The 10,364-nt window shown below is 33.4% G+C and overlaps 1 pseudogene; it reads right to left on the reverse strand.

Annotated features, from left to right (window-relative positions):
* Positions 1-210: 210 nt before the first annotated feature.
* On the reverse strand, positions 211-1,820 carry LOC145576699 (epidermis-specific secreted glycoprotein EP1 pseudogene; annotated as a pseudogene).
* Between the last annotated feature and the right edge of the window lie 8,544 nt (positions 1,821-10,364).

Genomic DNA, 10,364 nt, shown 5'->3' on the forward strand with positions numbered 1-10,364 from the left:
GAAGCTTCCATACTAAAATCAATCGGCAATAGTAAGAGTAGCTCTTCTACCTTATAAAATGGAACAAACTCTCCTCAATCTCCAATGTGGGACACTCACAAGTGGACTATAATGGGTTTCAACAAGTGATAATGTTGCAGTTTCAATGTTTACTGAACGTGCCTAAAGCTAATGAACAACTGTGAGACAAACAAAAGGAGACGAAGAGAGTATACCTCATAACAACCACTAGAAAAATGAATAAGAATGAGACAAACCTTGGACAAGGTTACAAGAAAAACCCAATCAAACAACGATCTAACATATCATAGGCGCATCAAAATATACTTGGTATATGTATGTCGTACATCATAGCTTTCTTAATTTTTTTAATTCATAGTTGTCATAATTAAAATTACACCGACAATCTAATAATTGATTATTTATCTAAATAACTCCATCCCTTAGTGATCAACTTAGTGATCTGAATTCAAACTTTGATGTACCCAACATGCTTCATATTAGACACTTTAGTAATAGTCTTAATATCATAAGCAATCCAACACCTTGAAGTTTCTTGATGGTAGAAATATCCTAAACACTTGCAATCTTTTGTACATTTCATCCCACAAGCATCAATTGTCATAGGACCATCACCTTTAGTAAACTTGCTTAAGAAATGTTCAACCCCTTCAAGTTTATAGTAATTTTTACTACCACAACTTGGCTTTGGTTGCTCACACTTCTTGCTCCATCCTAGTAGCCCTTTAGGTGTAGGGCATGCCACACATTGGCTATCCTCATCACATAACCCGAATTTCCCACATTTTTCAGGTAATTGGCACTCGGTTTCCCATAGCCCATAAGGCGAGGTCCTAGCAAACAATGTAAAGGTCACTTCCCAAGCGGCCCAATCTACCTTATCTGAGAAAGTGTACACCCTTAGATTCCCATCGATTCCAACCCTTAACATGGACAATGTGCTATTATATTTAGGCCTTGCAATCACCGCGTTACCTCCAATCGATCCATCTACACTTTGATACGCAAACGTTATATCATAAGCATAGTTATCATCATTTTCGGGGGAGCAACTAAACGTTACTTCTTTAAGGGAGCTTTTGGCAAGATCTAACATACTAAAGTACAAAAGTGGTTTTGGGCTATTTGGGCTTTTATAATACATTGTTAGTACTCTTGGTTCCATGACAAAAGTGTAAGGCCCATTAGAATTAACTTCAGCCGAGACCCTACTTATGAGATTAGTAGGCCCACCAAGTCGTAGAGATTGGCCCACTAAGAGAGTATCAGTAGGAAAATCAAAACTTTGCCAAATAAATTTACCCTTAACATCATGTAACACCATGTTACCATTAGGAAGTAACTTGAACCCTACGACACCCTTGTTGGCTGTATTGGTTTGCCAAGCGATCCTGCCATCGGCGTCAGCCAATACGAGGTTGCCATCTGTCCCTAGGGAGAATGTCGCGTTATCACCAATCGGGTTGCCTCGATTCGCCTCCCAAACCCATCGGAAAAGTGACTCGGACCTAACCAAACCCATACGTAGGGCAAGGGTGTATGCATTTGGTGTAGTGTTGTAAAAACATAGTTGAAATGGGCTAGAAAATACGTCTAGAGTACGATAATTGCCATCGTATTCAACTATGTAATCTCCGAAATCACCTTGGTTGACATGCTTGAATGTAGAAGAGGGAGGAACTTGAGCTTGAGATAAGGAGATTATGAGAAGAAGAGAAAGAATTGATAACAAATTACATTTGAAGAGAGTAGACATTTTTTTTTTTTTAATTATTTTTTTTTCTGGTTATTGTATAAGTAAGACCATATCTTAGTGTATGAATTTATAGACAATAATGTCAAAGTGGACACACTTATATTAGCTAGTCATCATTAATGAAGAGCTGGACGACAATTTCTTTGTTATAAGCTGGTAAGATAATGACAAATTTTTTTTTTATTTTTAAATTCAATTAATTTTATTATAATGTGTTATTACAACTTGGTTGGTTACTGGAGTGCATTACATAGTTTGTTATGTACTATTTTCTTTGTTTTTTATTAGTTGACACGTTTTGAATTTAGCACTATTTACCTACCTCTCTTTGACCATGTTTTGTGATTTATAAGGAAAAATATAGTCAATTTAAGTAGGATCTTGTTAGATTCGTCACAATGTATATTTTCAAAATATCAACTTTTTATAATTTTTGCTTATCGGTAATTAAAGATATTAATGATTTAATTTATGCATTGGTAAACACGACTAAAGAAACGTGTTAATTAAAATGAAACAGAGGAAGTATAAATTACCTCTATTTCCTTTTTTTGCATCCTTTTACTAATTATAAAAAAATGTAAAAAGTACAAAAGATTGTTTTCTAGTAAAATTTTCAATAAAGTGTAAATAAAGACATAAATAATAAAAGTTAATGTTAACAAATGTGAAAGTCAAAGTATAGCGTTTAATCTAAAATTTTAATATCTCTTTTATATTTAAAAAGATAAAGGAATCTCAGACTACAATATTTGAGCCCCGAATTCAAAGATCTATCATAAGATCTTATCAAGTCATACTTTATTTCATATAGTATTTAAGCTATTTTAAAAGTAAATACTAGGTAAGTGAAACTAATCCATAGTTTACTACTCCCTCCGTCCCCAAAACTTCAACCCTTTTGGGTTGATATTGCGATTATTAAAAACTTAAATAAAAAGAAATAAAAACATATTGAAAAGATAAATTAGGTTTGTAAAAAAGTAGAGAGATAAAGTATTAAAAATATATGGAAAAAAACAAAATTTTATATAGAGAAACTAATTTTGCACAAATATTGTTGTAAATTGGTGGGTATTTTAATGCAAATACATCGATCATTTTAAGACTTAACTTAGGTCAAAAGGGTCGAAATTTTGAGGACGGAGGGAGTAATAGTAGCTTAATTTTATAATACCAAGTATATGGATAATTGATATGCTCAAAAATGTGATACAATAATTGTAAGTGGTCCACCGACAAGCAACTGGTATATCCTAAAAATCTGTTTTGAGTCGCCATCCAATATTGACTCATATTTTCAGAATTGGTGGTATCCATGGAATGATGGGAATTGAATATAAAACAAGAGCATGATTTTTTAATTGGTACTTGGTTGCAAATGGATTTCTATTTAGTTTTTATATTTTTGTAAGGAGCAAATGAGTATATAAAGGTAGATAAATGTAAGCCTGAGCAAAATTATCTATTATTCGAAAATTTGAAGATCTGATCCGCATTCGATCTGAAAACTTAGGATAACCGATCCGAAAACATTTTATCCAAAAATTTCGGATATCGGATCGGATATCCAAAATTTGAATTTCGGATATCCGATATCCGAAAATAAAGTCGGATAACGGATCGGATATCCGATTCGAAATCCGAAAAATTCCTTTTTTTAACCATATTAAAATATTTCAAATTATTTAGTGCCCTTAAGACAAAAACTCGACTAACCCTGATTTCAACGGTTTGTCCCTCATATCCGCCTCTCTCCTCTTTTTTCTCAGATCTACCTCTTACTCTCTGAGAAACCCCCATATTTTACCGTCGTTCAAACTCAAAAACTCACTCCTCCATCAAAAGCGGCGGCGTCCCTCACTCCTCCACCAGAAGCAATTTTAGAAACCAATTTTTGGGTGTTTTTTTTTTTTAGCTGTTCTTGTTTTAATTTTTCTGAATTATGGGTTTGGGTTAATGCGGCATGCGGGTAATGGGTTTTGGGTTTTGGTTTTTGTACTCTTAATTTCTGCATCTTTTTTGTTTTTATTTATCTTATAATTATCTAATATTTTGTTATTTTATATTTTGTAGAGTTGTTGACTTGCCAATTGCCATACCCTCTACCTTGTTGATCCACTATCGGTTATCGGCGTTGATGACTTTTTTTAGTATTAGATAAAATGTTTATGCACTGTTAACATTTGGACATTAATGTATTTGAACTTCAAATTTTCTTTCTTATGTAATTTGTACAATTTTAGCAATTAGCCAATTAGTTTGCATTTTGCAGGTTATAAATTAGTTGTCTACAATCTCTATTATCCAATCCGAAAGTTTCGGATATCCGGATTTTCGAAACTCCGAAATTTTTGGATCGGATACAGATATCAGATATCCAAATTTTCGGATACGGATATCCGATTCGAAATCCTGTTTTGGATGGGAAATCAGATCTGTGCTCAGGCCTAGATAATGAAATGATGATTCGATTATGTTTCAATACTAATAAAAGCTTGAATTAGGATTTGTAAAAAAAAAATAAATAATAAAAAATAAAAAAAGAATAGAAAGAAAAAGAGAGAGAGAGAGAGCGCAACATAGATTAGGAAGTACTAGAGTATAGATAAAAAATTAAAAACTAAACACTCATATAAAATGAGACTTTTATTATAGAACAACAATTACAAATTTGCCCATTTTCTCATTCAATACGAAGTAATTTTTTAGGTAATAAATGAGAAGAATTTAGTTTCATGTTTAGAAAGTACTTAAATAAAAATTCTGTGGTTATACATGCATGTGCTTATATTCAAGAGACATGTTTGGGTGAATTAATTATGTTTGTATAAATCTATGATTGCAGCCATGCTGAATTGGATTAATTGTTTGTATGGAATATTGATACAAACATATGTTTATTAGATTGGGTTGATAACCACATTTGGATTATTGAAGGATTGGAATTGAATGATTTAAGTGAAATGAATTTATTAATTATTTCATGAGATAGTTATTTTTTGTTATTATTACTCAAACAAGACTTGTTAGTATTTTGAGTAAAAGTGGATTAAGCAGAAATGACTAGGTGGGTTAACTACGTTCAACAATTTTGGATATCTTAGGGCCTGTTCTCTTCAGCTTAATTTTAGTTCAGCTCCAATCAATTCAGTTCAGTTTCTTTAATTTTCTTCTCTCATAAACAATTCATTTCATCTCAATTCATTTCTGTTCAGTTCAGCTCCAATTAGTTCAGTTCAGTTCATTTCAATTTAGTTGTTTTCAGTAAATCAGAACAGGCCCTTAGAATTTAAAAGGAATTATAGGCTGATTTGTACGTGATGTGATCATCATTGTCTTAAATAAGATTTAAAGTGAATTTCTATGTATGATTGTGTATGGTTTAATATAATTGAATGAGTTGACTGTTAGTTAAGCTGTAATAATGTAAAGTTGTAGACACCCAAATGTGTCTCCCCAAAACTAAACCCAGTGATGAATACTTTTCACGTCATTTGATTATCGAACAAAGGTGAAGTGCGAAAAGCCTTGTGATGTGTTAGTTTTTGATAAAATCTTTCTTTCTGTTTTCTAAAAACTTATCTATGAAAATAGCCAGTCCAATTTAGTTTGGCTCGTGATAAGGGTCCAATAATAGTGTAGTTGGGTCGGGCTCATAAAGAGCTTTCCAACGATATATTATAAGCCCAATTTTGATGAATAATGAGGAAGTTATGGTTCAAATGCTAATTTGGGTCTGAAATAGTTTTATGGCCCAATGATCTAGTGGAGGGCCCATTAATTATTATTCCTAAAGTCATTAGGAATAGTTATAGGCTTCTAAGAATAGTCTAGAAGGTTATTTTGAGTTTAAATAGCATTAGGATTGATAATTAATATTTTTAGAAAATTGATGAATTTGGTTTGAAATAAAACAAGTGTTTTGTTTTGATAAAATCTGATTTGAAATTGATTAAAACAGAGTTTTAATTGCTTAATTATATTAAGAAAAGGATTCCGTACAAAGCGCGTTTTATCCTCTAATTGTCGCAAAACGACAAGCCTGTCACTAAACGACAGAGCTTGTCGCCATGCGAGATTTCTGTCGCATGGCGACAGACACTGTCGCTCGGGTCGCTCGCGACAGGGAGCAGTTTTATTCCAATTCAAATTCTGATTTGTTTCTATCGATTCCAGACTATTTTCTAATAAATAGGAGTCGTATTTCCCCGTTTTTATTCATTCAGAACAATCTTCTTTCTCTCCAAAAAGCTAGAAGCTTATTCTTTCTCCCTTTTTCTAAACCTCCCCTTTTACAAAATCCACATTCACAAGTTCTAGACACACCTAGCCAAGTTCCAAGTTGCCTTCGCCCTAAACGTGAAAGGTTGATAATTTCTGAGGGCTTGGTCCCAAATCCTTATTTCAATTATTTGATTTATTATTTTCCTTGAAGTTACTAACGCGTGTATTTTGTTATTAGAAAGAGATACGAGGCATCCAAGTAAGTTGCTTTAATTATTCTTTTGATGTAGAAATCATGGTTATAATTTTATTTTAATTCCTAGTACCATGTTAGGATACTTTTATTGTTTTCTAGTATCATGTTTAGGTTGCTTCCTATTCTTTCTAATATCATGTTAGTACCATGTTAGGGCTAAAGATTTGATCTTTAATGTTTAGTGACATGCTAGGATTTGTTATTAATCTTGTTAATATCATGCCTAGGATCTTGCTATTGTTATTATGCTTTCATGAGATTGAGATTATTATGATAATGATGACTGTTATCATGTTGCTTGATTATTGTTATTGCTTGATCACACCTTTTATGCATTTTTAAAGGGAATTTGCACTTGTAATCACGCTTAATAAGATAATTAATAATCTTGTTTAGGCTAATATGATTATAATTCAAGTGATCGCCAATAATAGATTTGTTTGTGCATTAATATTCAACCAACATAGATTAAACAGGTTTAGGATTAATATATTTGTATGTTAGTCAGAAAGCGCACATGAATATGAGAAGAATAAAGTAGAGGCCTATTATTAGGGCAGGTTCAATCTCTTTTAGGTTGGATTTGTACCTTCATCCCCGAATATCCAGTCATGGTTCCAGACCACTATGGAGTTAGCGATCTCATGGATCGTGAAGGGGCGTAACCTTCACCCTGTGAACGGTTTACAAATTCCTAAAACTTGTTGGCGACTCTTTTACTCTAGCTTCCTTCCCTTTGGACACCACCATACTTAAGTGTATGATCACAGTGGGGCTCAAGTGTGGGATGCTTGAAATATTCCCTATAAAAGTAAAACATGGATAAGCAATAAAACTCTAAAAGTGTGCACTTCTAGACACTACTACAAAAACATGAATATAGAACGCCTAAAACAAGCAATATAGAGCGCCTCAGAGGCGTTCTTCTGAGGGGGTGCCCTATAAAGTCTACAGAACGCCTCTTTGAGGCGTTCTATATCTAACACAATACAGATCGCCTATCCTGAGATAGGCGCTTCATATTCTAGGTACAAAGTAAATAAAAAACATGGAAAAGAGAACGGTCATCTTAGGATAGGCGCTCTATAACTTTATGAAAAGAAAACGCATATCTGTGATAGGCGCTCTCTTTTCCTTACTTTTTTTTAAAAAAAAAATTATATTATATTATTATTATTATTATTATTGTTAATAATAATAATAATAATAATAATAATAATAATAATAATAATAATAATAATAATAATAGAAAAACACCACAATTACAGCCAAAGATTAGATAATAGTTTCTTGTTATAACTTAAATAATTTATTTAAAAAATACAAATACGTAGTAAAACTCAAATACAAAACTAAATACGGAGTATAACACAAATTATACAAGTTGATCAATTTTCTAATCTTATGCGGCAGCGTCCTCGAAGCTCCAATATTGTTCATCTTCCATTCATATCTGCAAATAGATAAAAAGATTTAAGACATTGTGGCAAGATATTTGGAAAAACAAGTAAAAAAAAAAAAAGAAACCCAATGGGAACCAAGATCTAACACCACCTACCACCCACTCCCCCACTAACTGCAGAACCCACTGCCCCTACCACGACCCACTATCTTTCACGACCCACAACCACCAGCCACTACCCCACCAACCCCAATTGCGACACAGCCCGCCCCATGATATAGACCACCACTTGCAACAACCACTACAAAAGTAAATCCGAACCACCCAAAATTAAACAAAAATTATCACATACCATCTCCTCAAAAATTACAAGGAGTGAATCAGATCTAAGTAATAACAAAACCAACAAATTAATTATAATCAGAAATTTGAATTAATCAAATGTCAAAATCGATCAAACATCTCATCACTTGCTCTAATATAATTGAAATTTCAAAATGAAAATCAGAAATTTTAGATCTTGTACATGTACAATTGAAATTTAAAACCAAATCTAAAGTGAAAATAAGAAATTTGAGATCTAAAATTAAGAATTGAGAATTAAAATCAGAAATTTAAATCATAATAAAATTAAATACCTGAATCGAAATTCTAGAAAAAATCATCATATGAACATCACCTAAGACACAAATTGATAAATCACAACACCATTTGCAGCCCCCAACCAGCTCGGCAATGCCAAACACCAGGATCGGACATACGCAACCAAACAACCCAAAATCATCAATGGTTCCATGTATAGAACAAGGGCGTCATTTAAACAACCCAGAAATATTATGACTGGATTTCCGCCACCAAACAACCCAAAATTCATCACAATCGGGGTTTTGCGAACTAAAACACCATGATCGAACCTTCACGCACCACATCGGAGTTAAAGTATGAAAGCAGGGTCGTTGTTGTGTGTGTGCGTAAAGGGGAGATAAGTGAACTGGTAATTGAGGGATGAAGTCATGCATTAGAGGAGAGAATGAGGTGAGAAATGAGGGAAGTGACGGCTTTGAGACTTGAGAAGGAATGAAGTAGGGAGTAGTAGGGTTAGGGTGGAAATGTGGAATACCCATGCATGTTTTTTTTTCTTTTTCTTTTTTCTCAAAAAAGTATACTTTAGAGCGGTTATCTATAAGAGGCGATGTATATTGTATAGCGTTGTATATGGATATACTAAATAGAGCGGTTAACTTAGATAGGCGCTCTATAGGTTTTAACCTACAAAACGCTTATCTTACATAGACGCTCTGTATAATGCTAGAGATCGCCTATGAAACTTAACAGTTATGTATTGTGTGTTGCTTATTCAACTTTTTGTGGTAGTGAGAGCATTGACAATTATGGGTTGGGGTATACGGTGGTAGCCTGTGACTTTGCGAGGCTTGTTTGATCAACATGTCCTCTTTTCTTTTGGTATTTTGTTTTATAAAAAGAGTTAGATGATATCCTAGACTAACTTTGTGAGAATAGAGTCATGCCCATTCTTACAACCGTGCTATATTTTTAATTTTAAATGGCCATTTGGGACCAAAATCATTTGGTGGGTTGGACAACCTTGTCTATTGCTTACTCCAAATTAAATTAAACATAAAGAGTGAAGTGATTAGAATTGGTTTGTGAGTACATTGAATTGATTGAACTATTTTAGTGTGGAATCTTATTTAATGAATTCATGTTGAATGTATATTTACTTTAATTAGTTGAGCATGATAGGTTTGGTGTGTTGTAGCTTGTATGTACTCAACTTCACTGATTGCGTGCTTTTGTCTGTGTTTTCATTTGGTCATAACCTTTGCCTTTCAATGACCCTATGATGATACATTATTAGACTTATATTATTGGGGAGCAGTATTGCACAAGTTAGCAATGATGATGTGAAGTTCGGGGATATGGCATATGCATTGTCAAGGGATTGGTGTGATTGAGATTATTCGTTTCTTGTGTTGAACTTATTTATGCTTTGTTATTTCGTTTATGCTTTGGATTTTGAATATTGGTTTGGCTTTAAATAAGGGTCTTTATGGTTCTGTAAGCGTCGTTTGAAGCGCGCCTACGTTAAGCATGTGTGAATATGCTTAGCACTCATAGGAAGTAGGAATTGACATATACAATTAGAGACAACGATTAGGGACAAAGAAAAGTAGGGAGCCGCCAACAAGTTTTTAAGGAACTTGTAAACCATTCATGGATCATTTAAGGCAACCGCGAATAAAGGGACAATGATAGGCAACAACGATTGACCCGTGAAGGTTACACCCCATTCATATATCTATGAGATTACTAACTCCATATGGCTCGGAATCACGAAAGGAGGATCGGGGATGATGGTACGAAATGAGTCATGGAGTCACATTCGCCTGTATTGGCCTCTACTCGATTCTTATAGGGAAAAGTATTCCAGCGATCTTAAAGGGATGCAAACAAAGATTCAATATGTTCCAAACTATTATTAGGCTAAATTGGTTGAATATTAATGCACTATATAATTCTAGAATATTGTGATCACTTTAATTAAACAACAAGATTAAAAAGGAACCTAAACCCGTCGTCCAAATTATCTTATTAGGCGTTATATTCAATTACATATTCCCTATAAACATGCAATATAGTGACCAACAATAAACAATAGAATAAACATCAACATTGGAAGA

The sequence above is a fragment of the Chenopodium album genome, chromosome 13, assembly GCF_948465745.1.
Source record: "Chenopodium album chromosome 13, dcCheAlbu1.1, whole genome shotgun sequence".
Classification (NCBI taxonomy): domain Eukaryota; kingdom Viridiplantae; phylum Streptophyta; class Magnoliopsida; order Caryophyllales; family Amaranthaceae; genus Chenopodium; species Chenopodium album.